This window comes from Athene cunicularia, assembly GCF_003259725.1.
Source record: "Athene cunicularia isolate RWA chromosome 7 unlocalized genomic scaffold, athCun1 chr7_part1, whole genome shotgun sequence".
NCBI lineage: Eukaryota > Metazoa > Chordata > Aves > Strigiformes > Strigidae > Athene > Athene cunicularia.
Genome location: NW_020799107.1, coordinates 31,762,817 through 31,779,357, shown reverse-complemented (window position 1 = coordinate 31,779,357; position 16,541 = coordinate 31,762,817). Strand labels below are relative to the sequence as shown.

The following is a 16,541-nucleotide window of genomic DNA, read 5'->3' as shown; positions in this document are numbered from 1 at the left end:
GCCCTGAGGGGACTGCCCGGCTGTCACCCCCGGCCGCCGGCCGGTTCCCGCCGCGGGGCGGACCTCGGTGTTGTGAGGGCTCTTTCTTATTTTATTTCTTTTCCCCCAGATGAAGTTAACCTGAAAACGACACTCGTGAGCTCCACCTGCTACCAGGTGTGAGGAGCTGGCGAGAACCAGCCCCAGCCGCCGCGCCCCATGGACAGTGCTGAGGTGGGTTTTCTCAGCATCTTACCTGAAGCACAGGTCGGCTCCTCGCTCTGTCCCTACGCGGGCTCCGAGTCCTTCCCCGAAAAACTCCCTGCCTGGGGAGCTCCAGTGCCCCCCCACAGGTGTTCGCCACCCAACAGTTGTCGCTCAGATCTGTTTCTTTTCACCCATGTGGAATTAATTCCTCTAAATCATCGACACACCTTCCTAGCTGCTTCTAAAAATGAATGGTGTTATAACTAAATTCTGTATACAGTACTGCAAGCTTCTTTGCGGAGGCTTGGAAATAAAAGTTAAGCGATTTATTTTCTTTTTCTAAGGGCCAGGTCTTCAAGGAACATACCATCTATGGAGACAATTAAGACTCAGTGACACCTTAATTGTCTCCCTTAAGAATGAGCCTTAAGAATATATAAACACAGCATTGTGCTGCGTAAGGATACCCAAGCTAGCCAGGTCTCAAAATCAATACGACTGCATTAGTGAGGAGGCACAGTGCCCTGGGTAATTCATCCTGCAGAGAAAAACTGCGGTGGCAGGGTCATACTGCTTTTGATATCACTAGTTCACGCAGAACTATTTCAGAAACCTGCCCAACATTGCATTGTATTTTCAAAAGGCTCAGCAGTTTTTGTTTGGTTTTAGTCTTTCGTACCAGTCCTTGTAGAAAATACCTTTACAGCTACAGCCAGGACTTACTCCATTTAGCTGAACAGGATGTTTGAGGAGGACCAAGCTGTTACCTTTATATGTCCCATTCCTTAGAAGAAAACCTTGGTTGGTTGTATGAGACACCAGTAGACTATCAGGACTCTTGGTATTGTGAGATTAATAGTTCAGTGCTTGGAGACACTCTAGCAAGCAGGGAGTGAAAAATGTCCACCCTTTCACAAGGCAGAATTCAGTCTCTGCTACTGGAGATCAGGTGCATTCCTACTCGTAGCTGAAGAGATGGTAATGGGAATCTTACGATTTAAATAGAGTAACAGCGCACAGGAGAAGCAGTGAGTCAAGTGAATCTTTGTATATAGTAACTACCATCTCCCTTAAATCCCACTTTAGAGAAAGCCTGCAAAGATGGATCATTAACAGAAGCCGTGAAAAACATATGCGTATTTGTCAGCAGACAAAAGGTGAGATTACAGCTCATGCATCCCTTGGGCTGAAAAGTTTTTTTGCTCACCCTCAGATCCATAATATTCTTGCGTGTGTGGGCAAATGCCACAGAAGGGTGTGTAAATGGTTGCTAAGCAAAGCAACTAGTGCTTTCCAGATCTGGAGTCTCCAGTTGGTTTTATCAGAAGTTTTATTTTCCAGTACTTTTCACCCACTGCTCAGTCCCATTCCCTCCTATTTCCCCTTAGATTCCCATTTTTGTACCTGTGTTTGTTTCTCCTCAGCACTAAATTAAAGTGCACCACGAAGCACCAGCCTCTGGTGTCACATTAAGGTGAAATACTGCCACGCCAGGATGGATCAGTATTATTTGCATTATGGCAGCACTTAGTGGGTCAATTGAGATAAGTGGCCCTTTATGCCAGATATTTTACAAAACATATGAGACAAACAGACTTTGTAATCTAATTAGACAGGACAGAAAATGGTAGAGAAAAACAAGACGGAGTGAAATGATTAAGCACACTTGCAGAGCAAAGATTCTGGCAGAGACCAGAGGGATGACCAAACTTTTCTGGGTCGAGAGTGAATTCCCTGGATTGTACTTTCTCATACCAGGCTGGAGGCCCCATAATAGTACACACTTACAATATACACTACTTTCTGTCAGAAATTTGGGGGTATTTATACTTTTCAAAGCTTTTCAGGGAAAGGTGCTGTTACTTTACTGTCTAAAAAGAGATTAAAGCTCAAAAAAGAAAAACACTGTTGTAGATGTTCTTTCCTCCCAACTTCCACTGGGACAGAGCAATATTTCAACATTATTCTCACACTAAATCCAAAACACAGCACTGTACCATCTGAAAGGAAGAAAATTAACTCTACCCCAGCCAAAACTAGGACACTGCTGCCCTGTGGTGGTGCTATCCTTCATTGGGAAATCAGAAAAAAGAGAAGGAGAGGAGAGGGAGGAGAGGAGTAGGAGGAGGAATAATTTCAATTGGAAGGGACCTGCAATGATCATCTAGTCCAAGTGATAATATTCCTTTACTACAATCAGTCTGGATCCCTTCTCGAGGGCTGACTTTTCCAAACACCTTACCTCACAGTTCTTAGGGGTTTCTTTACAGAATAATTTTGCTTAAGAATGCTCCTAGATAGAATAAGGAAGCACATTAACATACCGTTATAAAAGGATTAGTATTTGGAGATTTTAAGTGCTCTAGTCTGAACAGGCAATGCAGTCTTTCCTCCTTCCAGGGTGATCAAGTTTCAGGCTGTTGGGATTTTCACCTTAGATAAACTCTTCAAAATACAAATTCTGTCTGTTGTATATTAAACACCAGATTTCCTGTGCTGCTGTTTGAAAGAGAGATTTTATTCTAGGTTATTGACCAAATTTCCTAACTCTTGTTTTGCGATATTGAGGTGAACTGTCTGAATTCAGCTGCTGTATAGGATGATGTTAACTCTCAGATCATGTAAAATAGATTGTTCTCAGTATTAAGCATATGAGCAGTCCCACAGGCTTAAAGGAAGTAGTTGTGTATGTAAATGTGCATTTAAATGATTTTCAAGATGAAGTTACAAGTGGAAGACATTCTCCACCCAACAGGTAGCCACATTTCAATGGCAAAGTGATATATTCTGATTACAGATTCATTGTAAGCCTCTTTGAGATCTTTTTGGTGAAGGAAGCATTATACACGCATACATTGCTGCAGTGTTTTCAAGATTCACAACAGGGTTGTATCACTAAAATAAGCTTTTTAAAAGAAATGCAAGACAATATTAATTTCATCTATTTTTTTAAATCAAGTTAATAATTGTTATAAACTTATGGTAGAAAAATTAATGGCAAACACCCAAGATCATGTTAGTGTCACATACTTTCTATTTTTCTTTCCTGTCCATTATCCAAATGAGAGCACTTTCTAGTGGAATCATGATAAATCCATAATATTTTATTCTACCCTATTTACTTTTAAAAGAGCAAACAGACAACATTGCAAATGCACTGCCAAGATGTATGGGTGATTTTGCATTAAGTAAATGCAAATCCTGGTAAGTAAAATTTTGTGGACAGTTTTAAAAGTGTACAAAATTTCAGCAGGGAAGTTTTTTGTCTTTTTATAATATAGTGGCTTTATAATATGGTGACTAAAACTTTGGAATTTGCATTGCTTTTTGGAATTTGAATTTCTAGGGTATTAAGGCATTACCCAATTTAGATTGACTTTTCCACCTTAACTTCTTTTTATAGTTTCTGTCTAGATTTTCTTCCTGAAAAGGAAAATAATCAAACCTGTTAAGCTGCAGTAAACGACTCATGTCTTACAAGTTAGTGATACAGCCCTAAAATTATTCAGTAATGTTTTAACAGAATAGGTCTTCACTTGAAAAGGTCAATGTTTGAAACCAGCACTCTTCACTGTAAAGTATATGCTACTTTTGGCAGAAAGGTTTTAGCAAAGATGCAGTTTCTTCTGAGGGAGGAGGGTGAGATTGTATGAATAAACAGTATTCCAGTGGCTGTAGCAAAGAGCCTACCGGTGTTGGGTGGGTCAGATTCAAGTCTCTTTTTCCTGATTCAGTGAGAGTTTTTGTCTCCCGTCTTTCACATCACACGTAAGATCTTAACCACTAAACTACTGGCTGACACTCAGTTGGATTCTTCCCTCTGTTTCCCTGTTTATACTTTGTATAAACAAACATTAATTTTAGCAGAGACATGAACTTGCAACTTCCAGTCTGTGCCTGAGCTCAGCAGCTGTTCTGTGTGAGCTTCCCTTTCTTCTTTCATCAAAAACAAATAAATAAACACTTAAAGGATTTTCATGCAAATATGAAATGTGAAAACATTTGAGTTTTCTAACTTTCACACGACAGCCAAATGTTTCCCATACAGTTTTAGTCAGCTTTACAACACATTTGAGTTCAAGGGAAGTTTATATAGTAATAGCGTTATAAAAGAATTATTAAATAGAATTTGCTTTGTATCGTCATGTTCCTTTCCTTCAGTTTCTGTATTTGATCTATTCACTGTTACCTCTTAAAATAGATAGTAAGGACTTCAGAGCAGGTATGATATGGATATGGATGTATCCGTTTCCTATGGATATTTCTTTAATGCACAATGACAGAAAAGTCAGTGGTGACTGTTTGCAGCACTACATGACATTAAGTTCTCTGCAGAATGGCGGGCTGCAAATTGCCACCCATCTTTGGTTAGTTCCTCCTCAGTGTTCTCTAACACGTTATCACCAGTTTCTTGTCCAGAAAATTCCCAGATTCAGTTATCTATCCCTACAAATCTTCCACTTTTTTCCTTATTTTTCCTTCATGCATGTATAAATTATTGAATTCATTCATATTTTCTAGAACTCCATAACTGTGACTATAACTGTGTGCTGTGTCCCAGGTTCTTTCTACCGTACCCTCTCTTCACTGCCATTGCTGTGTCATTGAGGATCACAAATAAGATGGCAAACCAGTGCTGTTATTTGATGTGCTCAAGAAGACACGTACCTGACAGCTACTGCTGCTTCCAAGTTCATGTTCCTTGCTGCAGTCATGACACGTTTACAGATCTTTCAAATCAAACAACCCTTTCTCCCCCCACACACGTGTATGATGAGATTTTTTTTTCATAATGGGAAGAGATAGGAAGTCTAAATAGAGAAATCAGTACTGCTGACTGTGTATACAATTAAAAACAAGAACTACAACAGCCTTTGTGCTTTGTTCAGATTTCTGTAGAAGTATAGTTTCCCAGGCTGTAAAGTGGAAACTAAATACATTCCTGGATATGGTAAAATTTTTGTAATAGTCTCAAGTGGGAGAGATGACATTTTTTTGTGAATGCAATATTCTTTTCAGATCTTGCTAACGGAGGAGAAAGCCTGTTTTAAGTTCTTTGCAAATCACCATTCTTCTTCTTTCCCAATGAGAAGTAAAATCAAATTCTGTATTTTTAAACATGATGCTGAATCTTTCCTCCTCTACTTCCTTCTGCTCTCCAAAAAGCAATGAAACGCAAAAGGACATACTCTTCTACAGAATTTTTGTTTCAGAGAGTGTGCAAGCTACTTTTCATACCAGAAAGCAACAATAAAGAGCAAATTTTGCTTTGTGGCTTATACTCATAAATTTGATAATGAAGCCAAATGCAGAGTCTTTCTTCATTTCAATACCAAGTAACTCTTAAAATGCCTTTAAAAATCACTTTCATAGAGCAAAGAACAACCACTAAGTTCTGAAATTTATGTGGGCCCCAAACATCATAATTTATAAATTCAGGTAAAACCAGCATCTGAATATAATTCAGTTGTCGCAGAGAGAATACAAATAGATCCACAGAAGTATCAGTAGATTCTTCACTGAAAGAAGATCAACTTGCTAAGGTACATTTAGAGGGGGAAAACCACACCTCAATTCAGAACGTAAGGAAGATAAGTTGTTTCGAACTTTATTATCCTTTTTGGGTTTGAGATTCTGTGGTGTTGCCTCTTTGACATGGCCTCCTGCTTCCTCGCTGATAAACAAAATATTTAATTATACTCCTCACAAGAGTACTTTTCAACATCAATATTCTCCCAGTTCTCTCGAGTTTCATGACAGGATGTGGCTCAGTTGTCTCTATGCATAGTAAATACCCAATATTCCTTCTAACTTAGCGCTTTATAGGACTAAGCTGTCATACTTTGTGAACCTCTAACATTTTTAGCATGGAACAACTAAATGTATAGCTTTGAATAATGACTGAAATAAACCAGCACTGTCATTTCATCAAAGGCCTATTTTTATACCTTCCAAATATACAGGACAAGTAACTGGATATTTACTGATTTTTGCACAATTGATATAATTTACCCATGGATCTATGAGGTTCACATGAAGTGCCTATTTTGTTCAATTCTGCATATTTCCAAAAAATTTATTGTATTTTTCTTACTCTCTTCTTTTTCCCTGTTATGCACATTTTTGTAGGAAATAATACATATGGAAAAAATGGATTTGAGGAGAAATATTAAATTGAAAGCTCATGCTTTCATGTTTTATAGTGAAGTTGACCTCTGTTCATTCAGATGGTTAATTAACCCCTAAATGAAACGGGCTTTTACTGTATATCAAACAGCATGATTGACCATAAATTCCTTTTGGTTTTTCATATTTTTTACTGATAAATGCAAGCATTCTGCTGGCTGTTTTTTCTAATTTTTCAATTTCACCATCCCCCCAAAATCATAATTCCCACAATTTTATTCAACACCATAGCTATTATTGACCTGTTCTGCTGGTTAGAGTTATCAATTAAACTCGGACACCAGAATGAAAAGAGCAGGTGTATTTTACTCAAAATAACTAAATAATATAACAGAATAATACAGAAAACATACAGTAAGAAAAGACAGAATAGTGCACTTAAACAAATAGGAAAATAAAGGATAATGCATCAGATCATTACTACCTGAGAGAGAGAGAATAGTGATTAAGAAAGATCCATCACCACTTGCATACTTTACCATCACCCAGCCCCGCAGTGGCCGGGCAGCCCCGGTTACAGCGAGGGTTTGCAGAGCCTGTCCCGGCAAGGGGGAAATACTACATGGTGTGTCCACCCGTAGGTGAGGCTGCCAAAGTCGCTGTGAGCGGGTCCAGCCTTACATACCAGAGATCGACAGGCCAGAATACCTGGCACCTTTGTTTTGAGCAGAACATCTGGTTTCTCTCTCATTAGATTCCCCCCAGAGCCTGGCCAGGGCTCAAGGGAGAAGCTAAGGGAGTTTCCCTCCTTATCTCATTTATTTATGCTCTTTAAAACAAGGCTGTATGTCTGTCCCAAGGCTGGACAGCTGGCTTTACAGCTTTGTTAACTTACCCCTACACAGAGAAGAAGAAAGATACATTCAGGACAGACATGTTTTCATTGCATCCATCAACAGTAATGAGTATATGATATCTAAGCTACATCTTTCATTAATGAGCATACATATTTCGTTAATGACTACACATTAAGTTAGCAGCTTCATCTTGGGGCCTGTTGCTCAGGCTTCAGTACTCCCACCTTTTACATCAGAACAGGTGATTTGTTATAACTTAGTATAATACCTACTAGCACAATGGTTATCAGTTATAAAATATACAGGATTCATCTATAAGTCAACTCTGGCTTGGGCCAGTTGTCCAAGCCTTAGCAATTCATGATCTAGTCTTCATAAAGTCTAAGCAGTTAAAATGTAATGTTGCAGCTATCCTTCAAGAAAAGTGAATTTGAAAGTGTGCTGGACCACATGCACTAGATAATAAGCTATAATAATATATGTGTGTAACAATAGTCAAAGTAACATAACCTGTGCAATAAGTACGAGTTTCTATTGGGAAATCTTCTAAGTGGAATGGTTCCTGAGTTTTGCTGAAAAGATACAGGCTCACTGAATTTCATCTCTAAGAAATACTGGAGATTTTCACAATAAATGATTCACTGTTTGCTAGGAATAGAAGTTAGGATATATAGCATATGCTGAATTCCAGAAAAAAAATCAGTAAAAAAAATCAAACACCTTTCAGGATTATTGGAAGGATACCAGTGCAAATGCTAAATACCAAGTGGAGAACACAGAACAGCCCAGTGATGATTTCTAATAGATGCTTGATATTTGAAATTTTGACATGGCTAACTTTTTCATTTTAAGGTAATACAAGGGTTTCTTATCTATTTTTATTTATTTTGGCATCTATTTAGATTTAACACCTTTTTACAGAGCAGTGTGTGCTTTAAGTACTGCAGTTCTCATTAGCACAGATTTTGCACTGTTGATGTTTTCATCTAGTTCCTTTCTCCTTGCTGGAAAGCATTTTGTGTCTCAAGACATCATTCATAAACTGAACGGCTTCTTTTTGCTCTGGGATTTGAGAGACCAGCATGGAAGCATCCTATTCCTAGAGGAAAAGCTCAGATGAGTATTCTTTCTCTGCAGATAGCTTAAAACTGCTGGTCAGGAAAAGGTAGATTAAGACAGATAATGGTCTTCCGAGTCAGATTTTCTCTGGTATAAGAAATATAAAGTGATAAAACTGTTAGAATCGTTTTGCAATGATGTAATTGGATGCAAACTTCATTTGAGATTTTAGCTTTCAACCGCTTTACCAAATTTACATAACACAAATGCTAATTGGTGAAGAAAATTATACAGTAAACTCTCATGCACATTACACTTAGACAAAGTCAAAATCCCACTTTTATCAAAAGGTGAAAGTAGCTTCCTTTTTTTTAAAAAACAGTCTATTGACACCATTGATTTGGAAAGATGTGAGATTTTCAGTAATTATACATCATGATACAGCATATTTGCATGCAGGTTTCATTCTGTATCTATTCATTAAAAAAGATTTTTCCATGGTTTTCCTATATATATATTAACAGCCCGATTTTCTTGCAACTCAAAGTTGAGTCGCTTAATTTCTTTTGACTCTTTCTTGTTTTATATTTCAACTACTTTGCATTACATACTTGAAATTTAGAATATGATCTTTTCATGTGGCTGTTTTATGCCTGAGTATCTCTATTGATTTCAACAGAATTATCCATAGTGGTATAGAAGTTGGCTCAGTAATGGTCATTTCTAAAAAGCAGAAATTCACTGTGGAACAATTGCAACATGCTGTATTTAAATTCATAAAATGTAAATAATAGTTCCTTAGTGAGTCCTGGTGATGAAGACCAGATAGCTACCAGACCAGACAGATAGCTTGCCCTTCAGTTGTTGCATAATTGGAATGTTATATGTCTTTTGAATTTTAGTATTTCAAAGTTTTTTTACAAGGATATATGGTAGTTAATTAAAAAGAAAAAAGTTAAATATGTTCATTCTGGATAACTACCTTGAACTGCCTTTAAGTGCCAACAAAAACTTTGTGTTATCTCAAAGTCATTGACAATCATGGCTGAAACTCTAAAAAAATGTCTTCTAAGAACACAAAGATCAGATTTGTCATTTAAAACATGTTTGGTCCTGCAAGCTTTAAGACAACAGAAAACATCAGCATTTCCTCAAAATGAAGAGATTCAAAGGAAGCCGTGATCTCATAAACACAGAATAGCTTGAGGCCATCCAAGGTTCTCTGAGTCATATCTCTCTAATGATAATTTTAAGGTCACTGCTGAATACAGTCGGTTTATTTTGAGAGGCAAGAAACAATACCTGGCAAGAAGGAAACAGAGATCAATTGGCACAATACATAACTCCAGTTAATCAAAACGCCTTTGAAGTACTTTTGATTTGTAGCTTTGGTATTCTGTTGTTCTAGAAATCTGCTCTAATTTTTCATCCAGTACTCTATGAAGGAGTCTATAAATTCCATAACGTCTGGATAGAGAATGATTTAGTTTTAGTACTTTGATCAGTCTTTGTTGACAAAGCTTCATCAACCATTACTGAGATTAATTTTTTCTACATACTATTGTCAGTGTGGTTTCTCTGAAGCCTCTTTCGAGCACCTGTATGCAAGTGGTTAGTTTGCGTCAATGGGGAAAAAAAAGCAAAACAAACAGCTCAAAACACACTAGAGGAGAACCTTCCATCTACAATTTAAAAGAAAATATGCCTGTCACCTATGCTGAAAACATTTTACGGTGGCATGTTTTGCTTAATATAAAGAAACTTATAAAAGTAGATGCTTTCCAAAGTGTTTCTTCTGGTCCTGAGCAAAGACCTTGTCTATCCAAGTTAAGAAAAGGAAAAATAAATAAGGTTAACCTGCAGAATACAGTCTGCAGATTTTCATTAGATAATTCTTATGTCAAGTCTTGTAACACTTCACCAAAATCCTATATTGATAATCAGTACATCAGTTTTAATTTCAAAGATTTTATGGAAGGAAAAGACCTTACACATATGTTAATACCTTGGAGTTACAGGCTAACAAAGCCTAGAACAGTGGGGGAAATTTAGTGTTGGTATGATATCTTTGTACAGCTGCATAGAAAGTGAGGGAAAATAAATCTTTGTCTATAGAAATAACTTCCCTAGATGAGTCCAAGAAAGCAGAAAGCCTAAAGAAAACCTAAAGCTAATGACAAGAGTTTTTCACTAGGTGTACTGTACTCGTACACACGTGCAGATAAAGAACATTTTTAGGCGGTGAAGGCAAATATTTGATATAGGAGGAAGTTCAATATCAAGAGAAATTGGAGCTGGTGCCAGAATGAATACTGTAATGCTTCTTAATATGTTTTTAATGCTTGCCCACAGTTTTAAGAAATGTCTGTGTATCTATCCATCTGCAAAAAAACATCTTTCTAGGAAGCAGTTCTATTGTAAAGAATCTACTTCTGCCTTTAATAGAAATTTGTAAGTTCTCACCTTCTGATGCCTAACAGAAAGATCTACACCCTCTAAATACTTCCAACTACTAGTTTTAGAGACACATGGTCCTATCTAAACTCACTAGTGGCATCCTTAAACTCACTATGGCATCCCTAGCTTCTACCCTTGTGAGCTCAGGACTGCATGCCCTCAGTTCAAGGAAGGACTGAACACTGAACCCTGAACTTAGCAGAGAACTAACTGTGCTTTTACTCCATCAGTGCTATCTGCTTCAGGTAAATTAACTTTCAAAATCTCTGACATGAAAGCTCATTCTAGGCAAACTTTAAGTAATTATCCAAGATATGATGAAGAAAAATAATTTCAAAGACTTGTTTTCCTTAGCAAATCCCAGATATTAAGAGCATGATCTCTTTTCCAGTGAAAGGAAAGAATTCCCTTGTACTTGCCAACTGTTTATCTCAATATTACCTTTCACTTGCTTTTAGTTTCTTGACTACTCATGTGCATAAAGGTGAATAGGTCTTATCTCGTAAGTGTGTGCACCTTGTCTCAAATGCTTTTACCCAAGCTTGGGAATTCAGCTTTTTTCTACTTAAATGAACAGGCACAAGAGGAACTTAAAAAAACAACTAGTTCATGAGGGTTCCTCATCAGTGGCAAATATATTTACTTATGAAAAATGTGGATGGTGACATTGTATTTCTGCTGGCTTATTTAAAAAGATAAGTCTATCAATATTTTTCTTTGAAATAAATAGAAAACAGCGTTTTACATTCAGTTAGCCTCTTTATCAGAGTATTTCAGTTATTGAGTGGTCAATATTACTTGGTCTTCTCTCTGTGCACTGAATAATAGAGTACAAATACAGGACTTTCAGAAAAAGTATGCAAGAAGAGTGGAGGTTTGTGCAAACACATTGTACAGATAAGGGATGCCTCTGAGGACCTGACCCCAGGACTTCAGGGTACAGAACTGCCAGAATGGTTCCTGGGAGCGGTTAGGGACAATGCTGAAAGAGAAGAATCTGTGCTCCTCATAGTACAACATTTTAGTTCATAGCAAAGTTGCAGTTATACAGTATGGCATGTTGGTTAATAAAGCCTTAATTAGCTCTTTCTAGACCCAGGCAACCTTTGAAGTGTAGGGCCCATTTCTCTGCTGTTGCTGACTGTTGTGTCTTACCTGAAAAAAAGCAAATTAAGAAAGGTGTTAGTACTAGCCATGAAGATAAGGCTTAAGTTGAGCAGCAATAATGGCTGAAAACCTGGAGCATTTCAAGCTTTTCCAATTCATATGCTATAAGGAATCTTTCATGCAAGTAATAAATTGGATGGCACTTAGATGAGAAGTACAAGTGGCAAGAGAGACAAGTATAGATGAGACAGCACAAATCTATATGCACATGGCTCAGATGTTTGCCACAATTCTAGGATTTTTGTAAGTAGTAGATAAAGAACAATTTGACTGTAAAGCTTGAACTCTCCCTAAAGAGAGAGTAAAGCACTCCCTGGATGAAATTTGATGTCATCGAACAGATTCATGGCACCAGAACATGGCAGGAAATGCAGTCAGTTATCAAGGCAAAAATGCAACATCTACAGACCGGCCATCTGGTCACCTGGATATCCAGACCAAAAAGTACTTGCATGCTATCAGAAACAAGAATTAAATCTTACCATAAACCATTAAAATGATGATGAAATTATAAAGATAAAACTGGGTTGGTTTTGTTTTTTTTTTTTCTTTTTTTCTTTCAATGCTTTCCCACTGGGAAGCAAGGACATAAAATGATTGACACTGTTATTAGGAATAACTCCTGAAATACTGGAATGGGTAATAAGTGTGTGATGAGAACTGTGACCTGAAATAGAATGAGGCTGTAGAGTAAAAAGGATCAAAACATTAATAGTCATTAATGCAGAAGAAATACAGATGTTCAAGGTAAAGGAACTGGGAAGCAGAATAGGCAGACACTATCTGAGAAAGCAGACATTGCAGTTCAATGCAGAGAAAACAGACAAAAGGCAGGAAGTAAAATGCTTAGCTTAAATATTACTGAGAGATGTGTGGGCAAAAGTGTCCCAGTGTTTGCTCCCTAAAGGAGGTGAAAGCTGAAGCACATGTGAGCACATACAGGGACGAGACTACCAAGAAAGAACACAAGTTGTGTGACAAGATTTTCCATATGCACGTTTATTATCCAGAAAAAGCTGACTGCTCTATTTGCCTCTGTGCTGTAAGACCAGGAATAACTTGGGTTCTGGCTGAGTGGCAGAGCTGCAATCTTATTCCAGCAACACTGATAAGCAACTGATACGTGACCATGAGAAGAGAACTTCAGCATTGCGAGATCAGTGGACTGGCAATCAGAAAAATTCCTCACAAGATGATATGTTGTTACCTGACTTTTCTAACAACTGGCACAGAAATACCCCATCTTCCAGGAAAACTGTCTCCCAAACTAGCTGAGTTGTCTCAGATGAGCCGTCAGCTTGACCCACCATAGAAATGTTTCACTTTTTTTTTCTATAATCAAGTTACATGATTTCACCTCTTTTTCTTTTTCTTTTTTTTTTTTTTTAATTTTAAAATTACTTCTAAAATGTTTCCTAATGTAAAACCAAAATTAAGGAATTGTATAACAGACACAGAATGTTTCTACTATTCCAAAACGTGTTGACTTCTCTCATTACCTGCCATTTTTTTAGACACACCTAGACAGAATTAGGCTTAAATCACAAAAAAACCTTTGGTTCTGTTCAGTATTTTGGCAAATAAATAAGTTTTTCACCAAGGGAATCAAGGGACATGTACCACAATAATGAAAAAATGTGCCTTGATAGTGAGTACTGGGCAGAATTCACTGCTCTGGAATAAGGAACTGATTCCACTTTCCACATGAGAGACAGGAGAAAGCCTGAGTTTACAAAGCTGTCTAGGAGAATCAGAGAGTTTGCAAGTCCTCTGTTTTTGAATGTTTATGTAAACAAAGCTCTCTGTGAATTACTGTGTTACTTTCACACCTCACATTTTTACAAACCCCAGTCTCTGTTCTAACAAAATCTCACAAGTGACACAATTATAAAAGTAGACTGACAAACATTAAAACTGACAGAATATAAAATGTTCCCAGTTCAGTAGCTTGGATATAAACTAAAAGCTAAGAAGACAGCACATGTTTCTGCACTTGAAAAACTTCCCCCAGAATCTTCTTTCAGGGACAGCTTGAAAAGACAAATTGTACTGGAGTTTTTCAATCTGTCACAGTAGAGGACAGCTTCTGAGCTGTAGAGAGATGCCTTCAAATGAATCATATATCATTTTATCTGAGAATTTATAAACCTTTCTAGTTCAGATGGGTTTTTTTCTCTCTCTTCGAATATCAGTGATACACCATCCAACTCTAATCCAAGTACATACTACCAAAACATCTGTATTAATCCAAACCAAATTTTGGAGTACCTCATTAGTTGAATTTTGTACATTCTTTTATACTAGTTCTCTCTTCAAAATTAAAATGTCAGTGTAGAGCAAAGTGAGAAAGCATCCATGCTTTAATGGGAACTCCAGGCTGAAGTTAATAACCCATACTGTATGAATCTGGAATCCAGGCTCAGTGGATCTCATTAGAAAAAAAAATACAGAACAGGTGAGAGGTTATTGTCTCCCTTGCGAGAGAATATGTATAAGACCCTACACAACAAGATAGTCTTAAGTCTAATGAAAAACTCTACCAACCTCTGACTTAAAATATATGGATTTAACCTGGGAGTTTTTCCTGTTTATGAGAAATCTGCACCAGTGCACAAGAAGTGATAGAATCTCATCATGCTCTGTGCATAAAATTGAAAAATAATACAGTGTTTTCTGATCAAATGCTTCAGTATAAACACAATTTCCTTGGTGGCTGCCTATTCAGTACTCATCTATGATTATCTGTAGGGTTGTACTTTCATATGAACTCTGTTCTAGCATGCTGTCATGGGTGATAGCCTTTAGTTTGGTAAAGTTCTTAAAAATTACCATTTTGCTACTCATTTTCTTCTTCTTGTGATTCCTTTTGACAGGAACTATGCTAACTGCAGGTTTTATTTTCTGTTCCTTGAGGAAGTTCATATATATATTATTTTTCAGTTAAGCATTTTGATTAAATGAACCACTTAAGACTTTCTGTGAAGTAAGTGAATAACGATATTCATGATTTATAGATGGGGAAGCTGAAGAACAGAGAAGGAAAGTGACTTTCATGGTGAGTGGTACTGTCAGTGGCAAGGCTGGGAATAGAAACCAGAGATCTTTATTGCCAGTTCCACTGTAATCGATGGAGACCACTGTTCCCCCCATCCCCACACAGAGCTGCATTAAAAACATCTTCAGCAGAGCAAAATCGAGCATTCACAAGATATGAAATCACAAACTAAGGATGCTTATGTAACTTCCAGTTCCAGTCTGTAGGTGCCTGTTCTAGTCCGCATCTTTCCTGCCATCCTGTTTTTCCCCCTATTCCAGTCAGTGTTGAGCATCATCTTTTTCCACAGATATTGAGAACTATATGCTTCCAGTTCAGCTGCATGATCCTGTCCTATCCCAGAGCGCTACAACGCACTGGACTAGCTGTAATAAGAAAGTCCAAATAGATTTGTTTAAAATCACTGGATGATGCAGGGTCCCAGTATAACCCTTCACTACTATTCCTTATTTTTCAGTAATTATTTTTATTTTTAAAGTCACTATCCTTGTGGTTTTTCTCAGATAGTGTGATAAGCAATGCATTAAGTCACCTTTAGCAGTTTCATGCAGTTTTATTGCAAAATAGTAGAAGGTGATACTTTGGCATTGTTTTGGAGAAAAAAAAATGCAGATCTTAATTCTTTTGAATTTTCAAAAATTAGAAGAGACTTCAAGAAATGGACATATACAGAATTCAGCAAATTATCAAAAATATTCCAAAAAAATTGTTATTAAAATGAGAGGGTAGACAGCCTGTAATGCCTTAAAGGAAAGAAAATGTGTAGAGGAGTTGTGATGGTGTGTAACACAACACCTTTCCTTTGGGATGATGATTTAATGGTCTAGTAAATGAGGATTTTGAACTCCTAATGCCAGATTGGAAGTCTTGTGTTCCAGCTGCAAACCACCATCTTGCATAAACTGCATTTGCTAGTTAAGATGCTGCCTGTTTTCATGTCTTAGTAGAAAACTATCATAAACATTATCATTGGTCTGGGTAATTCAACAGAATTGCAGTGTGGCTTATGTGGATCAGATTTAAATGGCAAAATGATTTGATAGTGTACTGATCTGGTGTTTGTAGAGTCACAGCTGGGGTCAGAGTGAACAGTAATGACCAATCTGGAAAGAATCCCAATGTCATCACTTCTTTTACATGGTGAAAGTCTCATCCAGACACGCTTCTGTTTCTATTCCCTTTCTGGCTCATTTCTTTGACCTGTCCATGAACTTTTTTTTTTTTTTTTTTTAATATGTCCCTTGGTTATCTCTTAGGCCATCTAGGTAGCTGTCTGTTCCAGTCATTGGTCTGTTCTTGCTTTTCTGGTCTCAGTCTCATTCTCAATGGATAAGATTTCGTCTTCGTTCTGCCTCCAGTGTAAGACCATTCCCTCTCAAAAGCCTGTATGCAAGTAGGATCCTTATGCAAGGTGACAGGAAGATTTAAATTCCTTATATTGGTGATAGGCAAATAAGAAGTGAGTAAATTGCTAGGGACATTCTCTGATTGTGTTTAAAGTTTTAGCCAGAAGAGCTACTTTCTGAGCTCTTATCCCACCTAGTCTAGGACAGACCTAGGTGTTTCTTTTAAAAATATATTCTTGCAAACTTAACACCAGACGGCAAGCAGAGCCTGCTGACCCCTTAGCAGCA

General features: G+C 37.4%; 1 long non-coding RNA gene across 1 annotated transcript in view; it reads left to right on the top strand.

Moving 5' to 3' along the window:
* The first annotated feature begins 70 nt into the window (after positions 1–70).
* The window catches only part of LOC113482381, a 110,647-nt gene continuing 94,176 nt past the window's right edge, over positions 71–16,541 (top strand). The window contains exons 1-2 of the long non-coding RNA XR_003398837.1: positions 71–156; positions 1,273–1,343. This is a non-coding gene — a long non-coding RNA (uncharacterized LOC113482381). The remainder of the gene's footprint in view (positions 157–1,272; positions 1,344–16,541) is intronic.